General features: G+C 39.1%; 1 protein-coding gene across 1 annotated transcript in view; it reads right to left on the reverse strand.

Moving 5' to 3' along the window:
• The window catches only part of lrfn1 (leucine rich repeat and fibronectin type III domain containing 1), a 162,272-nt gene that overhangs the window by 93,915 nt on the left and 48,738 nt on the right, over positions 1 to 19,619 (reverse strand). The window lies entirely within an intron of this gene.

The following is a 19,619-nucleotide window of genomic DNA, read 5'->3' on the forward strand; positions in this document are numbered from 1 at the left end:
AGGCTAAACCCTTTTGATTCTTTAATCCCTTTTTCATCAGTTATTCTTTAACCCTTTTTTTTGTTTCCATCATGATTTTTAACCCCTTTGATTATTTAATCCTTTTTGCTTTATTATGATTGTATAATCCTTTTTTGCTTTTTTCATGATTCTGTAAGTTGACACAACCCCAACTGGGAGTTACCATAATCATAATTGTTTATGTAAATATGATGATTCTCATACGACTTGAAAGCAGCAAATACTTAATTGTTGATGGGAAAAGTAAATACTTTTTAGTGTGCAGTAAGATTGGGAAATACTATCACCCCCAAAGTTCTCAATACCACAGGCCCGGTTTTCTAAAGCAATAGCATTGAACTAAATTCATCACCTTACGATTCATACATTTAAAAGCTGCCATAGCTGTGTATTTCTCATTTCTCTAAAGTCAAAAGATAACAGTCACAAACGAAAGGCTTGTGGGTAATATTAGCCCAAACATCATGCACAGTTAGCTGTCTGACTCTCGGTATTCCGAAGCCTCAGGAAAGAAACCTTGCCGGGGTTGCTCCACAGCGCTGGCACACAACAGTGTCGGATAATGAGCGCAACAGCCGATGGTGAAAGCGCTCACACACACATTCTCATGATGAGATCCCTGCCTTCTGCCAGATCCCCCGACTGCAGTTTTCCAGCTATTCCCATTTGCATTTTGCCAATTACTCCCTTGGACAGATTTCCAACTTTCCCCACTGGATTATGTCAAGGATTGGCCACTTACCGATTGTCTCCAGAGCTGAGATGTGTTGATGAGTCATTGTGTTAGTCAGATGAAACGTTTGATGACAGTGGGTGTCTGCCGTTACTTCCTTTCTGGAGTAGGAAAATGGTGAAACCCAGACAGGGCGCTTTGCCACGACAGACGCTACAGCGAACAGAACAGCTCTGTGGTCATTTAGATGCAATGCCAATGGACAAACACACACACACACACACACACACACACACAGAGCACTAAAGCAGCTAATCAAGAATCCAAGATGGCATGGCTCTTTGTTTTCGTCCATATACCCAGATGCTCTCTCAGTCTCTCCCAGAGGAAGAGGTTATTGCTCAGTGATTGCTCTTTTCAGAGCCTGGAAGACTTAATGGAGTTCTTAGCTCATTTAGGCTTAAGTTTCAACTTTCAAACAAATCACATAATGCACGCACATCCAAAAAAACCCACAACAACAAAAATCAGGTGCACAACAAAGAAATGTAAATCCAAAAAAACATTTAATAACCCATCAAAATAAATGTGGTTTCGAGCTGCATGCTCTTTACCAAGAGCTTTGATGATCACATTAAAGTCCCAGTGAAATGAGAATTGAAGTTTTTCAGCTTTTAGTATGAATATGTTTGCCTCACGGTTCTCTATAAGCTAGTGTGCTCAAAAACAATGACAAAATTCACATTTAGAAGATATAAGCATTCAAAACTTAGTCTCTCACTTCCGCCAATATGATTCAATGATTTTGATGATGACATCACTCTGCACTTAAGCTTAGGAAAATGTGTCAGGCTTCATCAAGCTTCTCATCAGATTTTCTGTCCAATCAAATGTTCTCTAGAATCTGAAGCCCCGCCCCCTTCATTATAAATACACGCTGAATCTGTGTCTGAAATCGCTCACTGGTTCAGACATTTACTATGTTCTACATGGTGAATGGCACATAGTGCACTATATAGGGGATCGGGAACGATTCAGACAGTGTAAATATGCTTTCCATTGGGGCGAATGAAGTCTGGTTTCACGTCAGTGTCACGCAAACCGGATGCGCAAGTCGGCGCGGACCAGAGAACGTATCAGACTCATTTGATTTCTGCACAGAATGCTGTATTTTAAAGCGTAATGGAGATTAGGAGGAGAAACGATTCGAGATTAGGAGGAAACTGCGGCTTTACTGAGTTCAACAGCTCTGATAAACTAAACGCCTAAAAAAGGGGAGGAGCTGTTCGATATGCCCCGCCCTGTCTTCCTGTTTCAGCGGAAATTACATCGACACTTTGAATAATGCTGCCCGTTTCAAGGCACTTCAGTGGGCCTTCAAATGCTCCTGGGACCAATATACAATACCAATATTTTGGAAGCAATAATGTTGTAATCACTTTCAGAATGATTGAACACGGTAAAAACACTGACAGAATCCACTTTAAAGAGCTCAATCGTTTAAAAGCAGCAGAAAAGCTTAAAAGAGAACAATACTGTGGCGTTGATGTAGACGCTACTAGTTATCGCTCTTGGTGTAAACAAGCCATCAGATCTTAGAAGAATTTTATGAGAAATGTTTATACTGGGATGAACCTCAGTAGAGACTGGGAGAAGCGACCGAGATCTCATGTATTATGCTGGTGAATCGGAGAACAGTTGGAGACGTTTTTGAGGACTCTTCTCAAACTATAAACTCTAAACTATCTGTTTTTCCTCAAGAGAAGCATCTAAGATGAAGGGTATGTTGTCTCCATTTGCGCCCCATTTAATCGTACTGCCGTCTGGAAGAAACAAAGGAGTTATTAAAGAAACCTTTTTTGCAATCCTGTCAATCGGTTAAACTAAAAATGCGGAATGTAATAAATAAACATCTCCCAGGCTCTGCAGTGGTTGTTTCTCACGGTTACATCCTTCACATGAATAATGAAACGTGAGGAATAAAGAAACAGGACGAGGTGTGCCGCAGGAGTTCTCTTTCTTTCTTTCTTTTCCTCTGTTCGCATCTAACGGTATGCTGTGTCTCTCGCTTAAACTGTCACAGAGCTCGGATAATTAGACCCGTGTGTGTGTGTGTGTGTGTGTGTGTGTGTCTGCGGGCGGATGGAGCTGTGGCCTTCACTGAAGCTAGCATGTGACATATGGTTTTCCCAGCATGCCTCAGCAGCTCCAGGCCAGAGTCACGGCCGGGTGTGTGTGACGGCTCGCAGTGTGTGACCTCTGTCAAAGGGTGACGGACCGTTACAGATTCATTCTTCAAACACACATCAAGCGAATCTCTGTCCTGTGATGTCAGAGTCGATCACTCACTCCACAGACACACACACACACACACACACAGACGGACATACATCAGACTTCAGAACTTTAAACAATGATTTGTCAGGTCAATAGTCAAAAGTTTGTTTTGACAAGTTTTGCTTTTCTAGTTAGATATTAGTTTCATGTGAATGCTTCCTTACATTCAAATCATGTATTATTTTATATTCTCAATTAGTGTTGTCAAAAGTACTGACTTTGGTACTGAGTCGTTAATGTGTGTTAAACTGTGAGGCTTTTAGCGCTGTTGAGCGAACTCGTAAACGCCTCTAAAACACCTCTTAGCTTTGCTGCTTGTATTTGTGTTTTATGTGTTGTTATGCAGGTATTATTTTCTTATTATCTGGTTGTTCTGTAAAGCGCTTTGGTCAGCCTAGTGGCTGTTGTAAATGTGCTATATACATAAAGTGACCTTGAACTTGAACCTCAGACTGGCCGTTCGTACGCACGCGCTCATCGGATATGTCTGTGATTGGTACCGAAGTCGGTACTTTCGACAACACTATTCTCAATTTAAATTTAGGAACAGAAATCAATTCTGAATGATGCACCATCCAGATAGAAAGAATGATAGAACGATATGGCAGACAGACAGATAGAATGAGATAACAACAATAGGATGGATGGATGTGTGACGAGTGCAGCAGGTTTATAGATGTGTTGTACTGTAGTGTTGCAGGTCTATTTTTACTCTCTGTCTGCATTCAGCACTTTTACTGCAGTACATATTTAATCAGAAGAGAATGAAGAACACACACACTCTCTCTCACACGCACAGCACACACACACTCTCTCCCCCATCTCAGAATTTAACACATCAAACATTAACTGGAAATTAAATGTGTCCACTTAGACCCTACCTTCCTGAGTGTCTCTCTCATTCTCTCTCTCTCCTTCCTGAGTGTCTCTCTCTCATTCTCTATGTGTCTGTCTCTCTCTCTCTCTCTCTCTCTCTCTCTCTCTCTCCCCCCTCTCTCTCTGTCTCTCTCTCTCTCCTTCCTGAGTGTCATTCTCTCTCATTCTCTATGTGTCTGTCTCTCTCTCTCTCTCTCTCTCTCTCTCTCTCTCTCTCTCTCTCTCTCTCTCTCTCTCTCTCTCTCTCTCTCTCTGATGAAAGGCTTTGTGCTGATGTCAGATGAATACTGTGGAATCGCCAGAGCGGGTCTGATATTCAGTGTGTGTGTGTGTGTGTGTGTGTGTGTAATGCAGACGACACACATGCAGTCTTGCAGTCCTGCAGAGATGAAACTCAGCAACCAACAACCAAAAAAAGATAGACAAAGAGAGATGAAGGTAAAGAAATAACTACTCTACCAAGACTTCATATTTTTGACAGTAAAAACAGCAATATTGTAAAAAATTATCAAACATCCTCATATTAGAGTGATTTCTGAAGGATCATGTGACACTGAAGACTGGAGTAATGATGCTGAACATTCAGCTTTGATCACAGGAATAAATTACATATTTCACTGTTTTTACTGTATTTTTGATCAAATAAAACCTTAGTGGGCTATTTATGGTATTGTATATATATATATATATGTATATAAAAACGTAATTATTCAAAGCTTTTGATTGCAACAGTATATTAGACCCTGAATAAAGTCTACTCTAGAAACATGAGGTTCCCTGTAAAACCAGCAACAAGATCCAGATCTGACGAGCTCTTCATAAACCATCAAAACAAGCCGCATCTTTCTTAATATAGTGCATCAAATATTATCAGATGCAAGTCATATTAGTGTCTTTTATCACAATAACCCACTTAAATGACATTGCGGTGCATTTTAAATCATTTTCTGCTTTGGTCCGAGTCGCTGCTTTTTAATTCCTGAAAAACTGATCATTTATTCAGAAACGTTGCATTCTCAGTTGGTTTGTGTCACTCTAAAACATTCCTTCAGTTTGATCATATTACACCAGTCATCTTGACAACACCAGTGAACTCAGTCTGACTGTGCTGATATTTTAAAGCTAGAGCCGCACGTTTCCTCTGGCTTTGGCCGTGGATGTTAAACGGTTTAATTGTTCTGTGATCTCAGGGTTGAATCGGGCAAAACTCTGAGTTTCTGATCTTCTGCTCTTTGAGACTGTGTGTCTCTCTCTCTCTCTCTCGCGGAGTTATTGTTTTGTAAAAGACCCTAACCAAGACGTCTATTGATCGAGTGTGAAGCTGCTGCTCGTCTGTCTGCTTTAAACACTCTTATCATGTGTGTGACAGCTTGCTTTCGCTTCTATTTCTGGAGGGAAGTGGAAGCGTCACAATTACTTTAGTTAACAAAAACAATACGAGCAACACTTTTTTGCTGTTGTATAGACACTGTTATTATAAAAGAAATATGTCTGTACAGGCAGTTCATTTTCTATCTAAGCACATAACACCCCCAAACTATAACCAGAGAGTGCCGTCATGACAAAATGAAATAACTCCTATTATAATCAACGGCGCTGGATATTGGATTCGCTGAATATAGCGAGAGCAATCTAGCTTTATTGTCACGACACACCACTTGCCTCCAGAGTCGGTGTATGCCAGCATTACTTGTGTTGTGCATTAGCCAATCCCAGAATGCACCGCTGCAAGATAAATACTGGTCTGATTGCTAAAAATGAATTATATCATCTGATATAAAAAGCTTAGCATGTACGGTTTTCTAGAGGTAATTTAAGTTATGAGTAACTTACACTATAAAAGTTTGGGGTCAGAAAAAATGTTTAATGTTGTTAAATGTCTCACCAAGGCTTAAAAATGACAATAAAAACCAAAAGATTTTGATATATTTTTACAATTTAAAATAACCATTTGCTATGTGAATATTTAGTAAAATGTAATTTATTCCTGTGATCAAAGCTGAATTTTCAGCATCATTACTCCAGTCTTCAGTGTCACATGATCCTTCAGAAATCACTCTAATATGATGATTTGATGCTCATTTATGATTATTATCAGTGTTGAAAACAGTTGCTTTCAGCATTTATTTGAAATATAATATTTTGCTACATTATAAATATCTTTACTGTCACATTAAAGCTATTTGAAGCATATTTGCTGAATAAAAGTATTAATTTTCTCCAACACTAGTGGGCTGTGCCACATGTCAGGCTCTATTAGAGTCAACTGAGCATTAATGGAGCCTCACGTGAGCAGTGTGTGTGTGTTTATCACGCACGAGTGAGCTTTAATGGAGATTTCGGTTAGGATGCTGTCGGGTTCAGACCAGGCCGTCTCTCGTGATCCACACTGATCAGATGTTGAGCGTGAGGTGAGGCAGAGGTGATCTTTGAATCATCACAGTATTGGATTACAGGCGTCCATCAGAGCCGGCGTCAGGAGACGCTCTTCACTTCAAACCCGGCCTGTTCTGTCCTTGTGTGTCCTCCTGAACACGGACTGAAGAAACGCGGTACGCCACTCAGCCTTTTCTTTTTATGATGTCAGTCAATTAACCCTCTGAGGTCGGCAATCACGCCGGCGTGATCTGCTCGCTTTTTTCCTTATCAGTTGAATTGAGACCCGAAATACTCTTTTGACTTTGATTTTACAAACAAGTTTCATACATCAATCGATTCTGTTAAATGTGTATTATTTTTGTGTATACTCACAATAAAAACAAAGTGTTGTGCTTTTTGCCAAATAAAGAAAAATAAACACGAAGCGAGTTCTGCCTTCTCTCTGTCAGTTAAGTCCATTCTGAAACGCGTCCGAAAATGAACAATAACTCAGCGAATACTCAGTCAAACAGGCATACAGACGCACAGGCATGAAGCTTGAATTCTCTTCTTTTAAATGAAGTAATTTATATAAAAAACAAATATTCTCAGTTCATGTAATCTGTAAGAAAAGAGCGAGATGTCAGTCGTTCTCATCTCATCTAATTATTTTTAATGTGACTCCGCCCACGGAGAGCGCGCGCTATTCAAACGCAAATGACTGAGGCAATCCACGCAAACCTGTGAACGCCCCCATATCAGCTCGAGAAAACACAAGTTTATTCAGATCATTACTTGTTTACACCGTCTCGCAGCGCTGTGAGGAATAATAATAATGGAAAATGTCCCTCAGAAGTGCGGGTATTTCGAGGAGCAAGGATCCGACTGAGCTGAGGAATACTGTAGTAAGTTTTTTTTCCTTCTCAAGTGAATCGCGTTTCTGTTTGTGAATGAATGAACGGCAGAGATGCGCGCTGTTTACCATAGCTCGCAAAAAGACAGTTTAAATTTAAATCGCGTGTGTGAATGAATGATGATGTTTTAGCAAACTGTATTGCTATACTGAGATGAGTAAAAATCGACTGAAATATGTTGAAATAAAATGTAGGCTATTTGTATAAGCAACGTATTAAACTGCAAATTAACATTTATATGCCCTAATATTTCATAAAAACAACGTTACAGTCAGGCGAAATATGAAAGACAGCATTTTGTTGACTAGATTTGGGTACAGTTTTTACTGTAGAATATACTGCCACATCAAATAAGCTTTTGTTTAGCAATTTCTGCTCATATGTTATATATATATATATATATATATATATATATATATAATACTATTTTTGTCAAAAATAAAGTCATCAACTAAGATGTTAGATGTTCCAATGTTGGCTATATTCAAACCAATGAATACATGATAAAATGTAGGCCTACAATCATTTTTTTTTACAAAGAAAGAGTACACTTGAAATATTGTTAAAATTGTAATTATTTTTGTAATTGTAACCTTTTTAATAAAATAGCAAAACATATTTACAAGATAGATGTAAGCAAAATCTTAAATGGTCAATATAAGTCTTCTTCTAAATATATCTTTTGTCCTTGCATTGTGTGGTTCAGTCAGTGTCACACCTGAATGAATGGCTCATTATGCAGAGTGGGTGGGACATTGTATTCTCAGGTGTAAACCACTCCTCGTTCACGCCCCACTTGCATATTGGCTTTCCAAGCAAAACCTGTTTTACACAATTTAAATCAATGTATTGTTTTATGTGAACGATAAAGCAAGACTATTTTCACATAATTTTGAAGCCAGAACTCGAAGCAACAACATCCATTAGTCAAAAGTCTTGTGGACAAATATTTAGTATGAGTTTTGTGGTCTTATTTCAGCAACTTTCATTTTGATTTTTTCCAATAACCACGCATAAACATTATTCTCTTAAAAATACAAAGAGAATCTGTGTATGTAAATCTACATACATGATGCTCACATATTATGGTAGCCCTGTTTGTGCTATATAGAGTGAATTTACACCTTTGCCATTATCATGTTTATAAATAACTGAAAAAAGCACAAATGTCAGGGCATGTCAAAACATCCCAAGGGCCCCAAAAACACCTTAGACCCCAGAGGGTTAAATGACAATAATATTTCACAATGTTTACTGTATTTTTGATTAAATAAATGCAGCCTTGGTGAGCAGAAGAGATTCTTTCAAAAACATAAAAAATTGTAATGTTTCCAAACTTTTGACAGCAACTGTAAGTAAATCAAGAGCCATCCTCACAGTCACTATATCTCTCAAGCCCCTTATTTTAATGTTTTTATTATCCAATAACTCACTTCTTTCCTCAATAAACCACATGATTTAAAGGATCACGATGCGAGGACACACACCAGAACTCATGCTCAGGGTTAGAGGTTTGGTCCAATCTCTCAGCAAGCTGCACTAATAAATTAGCCGGCGAGAGATTTCCCGATAAACGAGAGAATGCGGATGTGGGATTGTTATTGTGAATCATTGTAGGAATCACAGGCGATCAGAGAGCGCAGTGTGTGAGTGTTTTAATCAGCGCTGTTGAACCTGCGCTCACAGTCATCTATAACACACACCTGAAGATAAGACCTCTGCTCCAGGACACCTCCTGCAATAAATCCTTGAGTTTCACGCTCGACTGCAGAAAAACTCGAACACTCAGGGCTTGAAGGTGTTCCCGTGGGCTAAATAAATCACACTTTGAGTTTTAAGGGTGTCGTGTTTCTTTCAAACGGCATCCGTTGACGTCGCTCTGCCACCTCTGTCTTTAGTTAATAAAGTAGTCGCTTGTTTTCATCACATTTGCTGTTTGGGATTGATTGACAAATAAAATAAAAGACAGAACATCCTATAAACCACCTAACAACTGCATAGCAACACACTGACTCTGAAACAGTCTTTTTTTTTTTAACCAGGGACCAGATTCACAAAACATTCTTACATGTTTCCCCGCCACCGTTTTTTTTTTTTTTTTTTTTTGCCAGCCAGTGCCAGCATTTTTTATGACTTTCACAAAACTTTCATCACTTTCAACTTTCATCTGAACATGCAGTATATCAAAGGCAAGATCAGAGGCTTTTAAACAAAAAGCTTCATACATTATTTTTCATCAACACTTGAAGGTGTGTTTCATTGGGAAAAAAAAGCAAAGTTTTGAACAAAAAGCTGAGAAAATCACGTTTTTGTCCAAGACTTTGTCCGGATTGGATTCAGAACGATGTTTGAAACATAGATGGAGTAGATCCGAGTCCATCAAAGCTTTACAGTCATTCCCTTTACCTGGGTTCGACATTTCATTTACATGCTGTTTAATGCTGATGATCACGTTATTTTACATGTGCGTAAGCAATCGCGTATCGCTTGTTTAGAAGAACAGAAGATGTGTAATAGCGCCCCCTACCGTATAACAGCGGAAACACGGATTGCTGGAAAATTCAGTCAATGGCGGGGAAAGAGTTAAGAATAAAATTCTGCTGTTTTGTTTTTATTTTCATACTTAATAAAAAAAAGTTAAGACTATTTTGTATTCCTGAAAAAAAGAAGATTTTTCTTACTATTATTTTATATGTCAGGCTTAAACAACATTTAGGACACATCAATCCGAAATCCAAAGTATCAACAAAGACACCGAAAATCTTGAACAATTTAATTTACATTTGACGCTTTCATCCAAAACGACTTATATTGCATTGACAGTATACGACTTATTAATTCACACAATCCCTGGGAATCAAACCCCACGACCTTGGTTATCGTTATAGTAGTAGTTAGTTATAGTTATAGTAGTAAGGCAAAACATATAATATTTTTATGTTTGATTCAAAAGAAAAAACTTGCACGGTTCTTGATATGAGGTAATTTACTCCAATTTAAGGAAGAAAAAAAAACTTTATTTACAAAGCAGAGTTGGTTCACGTTGTTCAGAGTTCACGTGTTTTTGACGTGCAGGCTCACGTGTGCATGACGAAATGAGCGAGGAACAGGAAAGAAGCAGCGAAATGGAAGATTTGGTCGCAAAAGAAATGCATCATCAGTTATCTGGAAATGTTTCGGCTTCAGAAAGAGTGATGTCGACCAGAAGCATGTACTTTGTCGGGAGTGCCTTGCAATGGTTGCCACAACACGCGGAAACACGACTAATTTGTGTGATCATTTAAGTCGGCACCACAAAGCCCTGTGTGACTACCCTGGAAATCCAGAGTTCTCGCGAGAGCACAAGTTGAATTTGCTCAGTGAGTTACTCTGGTGTCGAGTAATGATGCTCATTAAATATGCCCTTGTATCCGAGCTGCACCAATCACATCGGGTTATCTCATTAGTCATTAGTAAACATTGCAAGATGGCTATGGATGAACACCAGTTGTTTGAAACGGCTTTGGCCGCTACAATGAATGAGTTAGACTTGGCTTTTTATCTAAAAGAGGAACAGAAGACGGCACTCGAATCGTTCCTTTGCAAGAAGGGCGTTTTTGTTGTTTTGGCGACCGGATACGGCAAGAGTCTAATCTACCAGTTAGCTCCGCTGGTAGCTAAGCGTATGGGGCTTGTTGTGATTGGTCGTAGTGCTATCCAATTGCGTGCAGTGAGATTTTCAAATGCATGCTTGGTGCCGCCCCTCGAGCTGGCCGAGTTTCATTAGTCAATGCCAGACCATTAATCTTTCAGATTTGGGTCTGGATTTCCAGGCTACTGTGTGACGAGTGCAAAGCCAGATCTGATTGCTGTCCAAAGCAAACAACTATTTCAGATTCGTTTGCCAGTGTTACACCATATGAGAAGGGTTCCCTGCGGCAGAAAGATATAACTGATGCGATAACATTTCACCTCGAGAAAGACACGGTTTAAAAGCATGATCCGGCCGCTTGACAAGCGGTATGTAATACCATCACGCTCCTATTTTTCTCAAGCTGCCATCCCAGAGCTGTGCGAGAAATGCAAGGCACAAGTTGAAACCGAGCTGTCACAAGTGGAATATTATGCAGCAACAACAGACTCCAGCCGAACAACGGAGCCCTACATAAGTCTGACCATACACTTTATTAATGAGGAAAACACTTTATGAAAGTCGCAGTTTGCAAACCACATTTTTCCCTCAGGATCATCCAAGTGAGAACATCACAACAGGGATGAGAGAAGCATCGGCTGAGATGAGAGACGTCTAGTCTGTATTATTTGTATTACTGTTGCCATTGCTATGCCATGCATAACTTGACTTGAAATATAACATTTTCCTAAGTTTAATCAGTTTCATAAATTATAGTTTTGTTAGCCATTTATTGTTAAAGGCAAACTGATTTTAATTTTGTATGAGCAATTTATTTTTTATAGTGCACTTACTTAGTTTTGTTTTTATTTTTCCCGTGAAAAAGAATGGACGCATTGACCGTTCTACGGGTGTCTGCAAGAAGCTGGTGGGTCACTTCTCTCACAGCCGGAAGGCCAGAGGAGCTCTTGAAAGAGCCCAGAAGGAGCTAAATTTACTTCACATTCCCTAGTATCAGGATGCAAAACAAGATGGGGTTCCAGACAGACGATGATCAGCAGGATTCTAGAGGCTTTCACTCAGGTCCTGTCTGAGGACAAGAAGGCACTGCATCTGATTCCAACCTGGAAAGATATAGATGTCCTGGAATCCGTCAGCAAGACACTGTTCCCACTGCTGGACTTCACAGATGCACTCTCAGGAGAAGACTAGAGTTAGATTAGCCAGTTATTCACCTCTTCAACACTTCAATGCTGCTAATGCAAGAGGAAGACACAGACCTGACCAAGACCTTGAAGAAGGAGATGTTGAACTACATTAATGAGAACTATAAAGATGACACTGCTTGACATGGCTTCTTGTTCGGACCTCCGGTTCAAGATGGACTTCATCACTGCAGACAACAAGCCCGGAGTGAAGGCCAGAGCTGCATCAGAGATGAGGGAATGCCCGGAGGAGACATTAGGCTGGAGCACTGAGGTGGAGCCCGAGGTTGCTGAAATGTCCCAGGCAAAAAAAGCCAAGAGGTCCTTGGGAAGTTTCTTTAAACGGAGCGGAGTTGCAGCAAAGGGTGATTCCTCTGTGACCCTCAAGGATGCTGTGGAAGCAGAATTAAGCAACTACTTGCTAACACCTTCCATAGACAAAGAGCAAGATCCACTTGCATGGTGGAACACACACAGAGAAAGCTTTCCACATCTCGTCAAGCTTGCCCGCAAATATCTATCTATTCCAGTTCCCCCTCAGAGAGGCTTTTCAGTGCAAGTGGCAACATAGATAAACAAGTCTCGAGTGAGCAAATGAATGCATACAGATGCTTAAATGTCAAATTGGTATATTTGAACATTTATATTTACTATATTATGCAACAGTTGTGAGCTAGAAATATTTTATTTAATTTATCTCCTAGGCACTCCATTTAGAAAGAAAGAAAATGTGAATAAAGAAATCTTTATTTGTTAGCTATGATGACCACCACTTGTTTAACTTTGGCACTGTTGCTTATTTTTTAAGATTATTATTATTATTATTTATTTACTATAAGTTAATTGTTATTTATTACAACAAGTTTAGCCTATTGCAATTTATTCGTTTTATAAAAAAAAATATATTTATTTTATGCTGTATTTTTGTAAACCAATTTGTGGTTGGTGGTGTATAGCTGTTTATATATTTAGTTTTTTTTTTAACATTTTGTATAAAAGATGTTTGTAATTGTTGAATAAAATGTTAAATTACTTATTTTGTCACTCGTGTTAATTCCCTAATGTGATTATGAAGTGTCCTCTGTTTTAACCTGTCCTGAAGTACAGAGATCGAGCCTCCTGTAAACTCCTGGATCCCTTATTTTAGAGTAAGTGACATATATTATTAATATCATGACATTTTAGATCCTTGACTTGCCTGAATTGATAGAAGAGTGAATAATATGGTGAGTCAAACAGTGTATTAAACAACCCCAAAGAAGTAAAAAAAGTCATTTTTCAGCTTTTTTATTATATTTATTGTCTATGAAGATGCAGTTACCTACAAAATCACCCCAATTATTATAGAATGATTAATTATTTAATTATTGAGCTATTCAAGACATCTAGTGAAAAATTCTGCATTTCTTCATATCGCAGAAAAAAAAAAGATATCGCAATGTCAGTTTTTTCCAATATCGCGCAGCCCTACTTATTTTGAATAAGTAATTACTTAGAGACTGCTAAAAAGCATGTTATATGTGGTATGAGTGTGTGCAGTATGAATATGATCCAGACATACTACATCCGCCATGTTTCCCTTATCATGTGACCTTCCAGCGTCAGTTTCGTCGCTTCACTGTCATTCATAAATCCTCTCCCGTGGCCTCATGGGATAGTAAAGTGTCCATCATATACACACTTCAGAATTTGACCCGTAAAAGTTGGTCATCCGGGTACTTTTTGCCTATTCTTTAATGAACACAATGAATTCAGACATGCTTCGTTTGTCACATACTGTTTTTCGACTACTAGATTGGACTCTCCATTTATTTAACACAATATACAATAGAGACGCCGCAGCACATGCAGCAAAGACACACACACACAGAGAAGTATTCACTGTAATAAGATGCCGTATTGTGCGCTTTTTCCAAGAGGTCAACATTTCCTCTGCGTCTTCCTGGCGGTTTGACTGATGTAACAATTCAAGCCCTTCACCACGCTGAGGAGAATTACAATGCCGAACCGCAACCTGACGAACGCCTGAACTCATCAAGTCTGGCCGTGATTTGTTTTGACACAAATCTGCGGTGTGTAGGTGCATAATCACCACCTTGTTATCTCACTCAAACAGATTGTTCAGCGTCTCTGCAAAACTTGTCCTATAATCATCTCGGGAAATCTCTGACCGCGACAACAAAGGCAGCTTTAGTTCTCCTCCATCATGTTGGCGAGCGCCGGTAGAGGACCGCAGATAAGGACGCATTTAGCCGTCATGTTTACTAAGGCTGTAATTGGATTAAAGCTCGGCCAGTAAACACATTCGTTCTCGGCACCGTGGTCTGCTACAAAAGCAACACTGAAGGATAGGATATACGTGATTTATCACGCTCTCGGCTCTCAGGCGAGAATTTTCCATTAGAAGGTAATAAATAATTAACCAACAGTCAATATATTCATTCACATTATATCAATTAACTTGCAGTAAAGGCTTACAGACGCCCAGAATCTGTGGGCAAGAGATCCGCCATTTACTAGCTGAAATCTCTTTAAACCTGTAAAGCCTGCTGTATCATATTTGATACACTTCAAATATCTCTAAATGATCAACATGATCAAAACTTTGCTGAGGAACCTGTCACACACAATCTACTACATACTTTCTGTCGTCTGATTGATAGTTTAGACTTTTTAGTCTAATTGTGCAAACGTCCACCTTCAGCTCGTGCTTCACGTGTCTTTTTGCTGTGAAATCTTTACTCTGACCAAACATACTTTGATTCTCTGCTTTGACACAATATCAACCTACAGAAATGACAAATCAAAAATGAGAGCTTCTCAGTGAAGCAAGTTTTTCTACTCTAGAAAACGGTCTAAAAGTCTGCGGTCAAAAACATTTCTGCTCAAACTCTTCTGAAATCAAAATGTCTGATTAAACAATCTGAATAATACCTGATGAATATCTAGTTCAGCCATAATCAGAGGGCGCTGGCTGATGGTGTTTTACATGCAATCACATCACACAAGCTGATTGGCCTCTGCTGATCCTGCAGCCAATGAGATGCTTGCTCAACATTTAGTCAATAATTGTATCCCTAAAAACTCATCTTTGATCACCAAAATGACATTTCAAAATTTTTTCCTTTAATTGTTTTTCTTCATGCCTTAAAATATCTCGAATGTAACTCGACACCCTTGTCTCATTTAGTATGCGCGGTTCTATGAATATGCAAATGAGCCCCGCCTCCACTCACTCACTCAGCTCAGAGATCCACTGGTTGACGATCACACGTTGATCTGATTGGTTACAAGGTAGTTTGTGACGTCAGAAACACCAGCGATTTCAAAGCGTGTTTTTGAGACTGTCTTTGGTTCACTGCAGTTTTAAGCAGAAAATACTCAGCAATGCTGTCGACTTATGAATTTACACATGGTTAAAACATAATAAAAACACCAAAGAGACATATAAACATTAAAAGCTGGATTTACACCACAGGACTTTAAATCAGGTCTATTTTTTCATCCGGAGAAACATCCGAAACAACAAATGCACTGAAAACTCAGATAAGACCCTGTAAATCAGGGTTCACCAATCTCGGTCCTGGAGGGCCGCTGTCCTGCAGAGTTTAGCTCCAACCAGCTCCAACACACCTGTTTGAAAGTTTCTAGTATGCCTAGTGAGACCTTGATTAGCTGGTTCAGGTGTGTTTAATTGGGGTTGGAGCTAAACTCTGCAGGACAGCGGCCCTCCAGGACCGAGATTGGTGAACCCTGCTGTAAATCACTCTACATTTTTGACTATTAAATACACATTTCGCCATATCTAGACCCTTTAATATATAATACTTCTATGAGAAAAGGCTTTAAATAAGTGATACATGATTTGTATTCCTTTTGTGGGTCTCGTGTTTCACAAGTCTTTCTACTTCTCCTGTCCTTCTCCATCAGAGCGTCACACACAGCAGACTCTTCCTTTAAAGAAGCATGACTGGCCATGTGCAGATACTGCCTCAATTATCCTCAGTTCCTGCAGCCCGCTGTAAAAGTGACTGTTCGGATCTGCTGGAGTCAAATGACTGTCATGTCCAACTGAGCGCTGCCGTCTTCAGTTTTCCAGGGGTCCCTTTATCTCTCGGCTCGTGGTGTGAATGGAGTCTGAGAATCTCTCTGCCGCATGAGACAGACGCTTCCCGTCACGACTTCTGCTCTCGCACAGAAACTGATTTGTGACTTCATGCTAGCTGAAAGAAATACATTTTTCCAGAAAAATACAATGGTTTTGTTCTATGCGGCCCACAAAGATTGCATTTAACATAATCTGGACTCAAATCAGCATATTAAAATGATCACCTTCACGTGAAGAGCATAATTTTGATTTGCTAAAACCGTCCAAATCAGTCACACAACTGTGTTTTCATTTCAAAGAAGATGCTGCTGAGTTCATATGTGAAACGCAATCACAGCGCATCATGAACTCAGAATAATCCCATTGTGATGCCATAATACAAGCCCTCTTTATTGCAAATGGGGGAAAAAAAGATCAAACCCAAGCAATCAATTGTGTAGTTAACTAAACATTTCATTGCATTTTGAACAAACGTTCAAATCAGAAAATATTAAACACTATTTGATTTTGTTCCAACAGGGCAGAAGTCAGATTCATCACAACTTCATTTGTCAACGTCTATTCAGGTGGTTTATGAGTAAAGTGAATTAAATCAAACGGAGCTCAAATCTGCTAAGAGAATTACAGCTAAATTTGCATTATGAATCATGCATTTTGACCCCAGCAGTCTGTCTCCGTGTTCTCCATCTCACGGTAATAAGGCTTCTCGCTCCAGCCCGGAATTGGCGGCGTTTCTAAATGGAGTCTTATTATATCCAACACAAAAAGGATTTTTAAAAACCTCAGAGCGTTCGAGAGCCGCCTGTAACCACTTTCATCCTTTATAGTTGTGCATAATAACTGTGAAGTGGGAAAGAATAGATTGATCTCTATAGATCTCCAGCCGAGAGATGATTGCTACGACGTGCTGATGCAGAACATGTTTCGTGTTTTATATACGGCAATGTACAGAATCAGCAAAACTGTAGACAAGCCAAACAACGTTTTTCCTTCAATTCACGAGGGAAGGAAACATTCACTCCATCAGAGCGTCTCTGCATCCTGCGGTTGGCCTTTAGAAAAAATACAAATGGAAAAATAAATTCATCACACAGCATGCAATAATTATGTTCATTAGTACTGGTTTAAATCTCTTCTCTGACAGGTTTTTTTTCTCCATTCTTGCCACTGTCGCCGTTTTCGCCTTTGGGTTTTGGCTCACTTAGTGGGGGACATTTAATTTAATATTCAACAATATTATTGCATTGACACCATTATATGAGAACTGAACTGAGCTGGACGATGACAGAGCGACTGTATATATATAAATTAACTAAATTAATAACTTTTTTACAACAAAAATGAACCATCACTGAACTTACTTAAGCTGGACTGTGACGCTATTTTCTTCTGGAAACAAACTCTGTTGCATTATTTCCCTGTTATCACTGTAAAGCTGCTTTGAAACAGTCAGTATTGTAAAAAGCGCTATATAAATAAAGATGACTTGACTTGACAGGTAATGTAAAACTAATTTGCAATTATGTGATAGATTTTTTTCTTTCTGAAGTGTCTTTTCTCCTGAGATAAAGATAAATGTAATTTCTCACTTCTAATAAAGTTTTAGTCGAGATCCAAACTGCGTTCATTTCTGCCAAGATACCAACCTAAAACAAAGCAAAAAGTTGGGAGAACGAATGGAGACTTCTATGAGGAAGAGACCTCACATCTGTCTCCAAAATAAATAAATCTTGAATGCAACGTGAATCAAAAGTCAGAGAGAAAAAACAACAACAAAAAAAACGTATCGGTCAATCATTTGTTAACAAACAAATATTCATTCCTTCAATGAGCTAAATTAGCAAAAATTGTTTGAATTAATACATTTTTAGCTAACTGTAATTTTGTATATGTACATTACTGAAATACATAACTTAGACAGTTTCCTCTGATTAGGCATGTGCCGGTATCACATTTTCATGCTGCGATTAATTGAGTGAGCTTTTATCACGGTATACGGTATTATCACGATATTTGAATTGCACATGAGAAACAGATGGATTGGGGGGATGTAAAAAATAAATAAAACTTGCATCACAAGGTGTAATTGTGATTGTCAAAACATTTGGTAACTAAACTGAATTTTATTAAGTTTAGTGACAACATGTTACAATGACTACATGGTACAATGACTGGTAGGCTACTGTTTGTATTGCTTAACACAAATTTAACGATTTCAATTCAATACTTGGGATTTGATTTAAATCTTGATTCAATATTGACTCATTTTGGATAAATATTAGGAAGGCTACAGTGATAGCCCACATGTTATTTTTTTTCTCATGAAAAAAAAAATATCTCACACAATGCTATGTAACCATATAGAGCCCTATCAGCTGGTATTATTAAAGGTTACAAATAACTAATTAAATCAAATATAATGTGGTTTTCATTATAATAACAATTATGTAATGACACAAGTAAAAATATAATAAATAGGTAAAAAGTGCAGTGCACATATTCAGCAAAACACTTCTCTTTATCTATTTGTTTTAGTCATCTAACATGCTGCTGGTCATTAAATGGTTTAAATGTAACGTTCTGTGACACAATTGTTCTCCTGTTTCATATCAAAAGTAACCTGCTCTGTCTTGTTTGACGGTCTTCGTGTCTTCTTTGCTCCGCGATTTTTCTCTGCGTGAGAAAACGGATGTGTGGCGTGAGCGTGTGAAGAGTCTCGCGCTGAATGCGTCGAGTTGGCAGCTCTGCTTTTAGAAGCGGGATGGATCCGGATAGATCGGCGGCGGCCATAGACTGTAGGCGGCGGTGTTTCTCCTTCAACCATGCTGCTTCTCTATGTGAGGATTGTTTACTAGACTAGAAGTGCGCACAGGCCGCATGCTTATACACGTGGCGATTGTTTACATCAGAGTGCGCACGTGTTTCGCGCAGCATATACACAGTGTTTGTTTAAGCGGTTGATGGAAAATAAGCTATAATGCGTTCTAAAAATCTAAATTGGGATCTATTATTTTTCACGGTATTTTGAAGTGCCTGCGATAACAATATCGTGCATATTCATTACCGCGATTTATCGCATTACCGAATACCGGCACATGTCTACCTCTGATAACAGATCACTCTGAATTGTAATGTGGACTCGTGCATTTTCTGTGAAGCTGCTTTGAAACGTTGTGTATTGTGAAAAGCGCTATACAAATAAATGTGAATTGAATCGATCTCTCCTCATTGTGACTTGGGTGGCCGTTCCAACATGAGCGATGAAAGAGTAACGCCTGAGCACTAGCACTGATCTCCTCTCATTAAAGTCTGTGTGTAAACACCCGTCAGGGGTGCACCAGCGGGGGATGTGTGTGTGTGTGTGTGTGTGTGTGTGTGTGCGCGCGTGTGTGTATGAGTGTACGTGTTGACGAGTCGGGGCAGGGCGAAGTGTTTCCTCCAGATGGGAGATTTCCCGCCACTGATGAGGGTCACGAGGAGTCACGCACGACACGCGTCACTGCCGTTCTGCTCATCA

Source organism: Abramis brama (genome assembly GCF_963993115.1).
Source record: "Abramis brama genome assembly, chromosome: 10".
Classification (NCBI taxonomy): Eukaryota; Metazoa; Chordata; class Actinopteri; order Cypriniformes; family Leuciscidae; genus Abramis; species Abramis brama.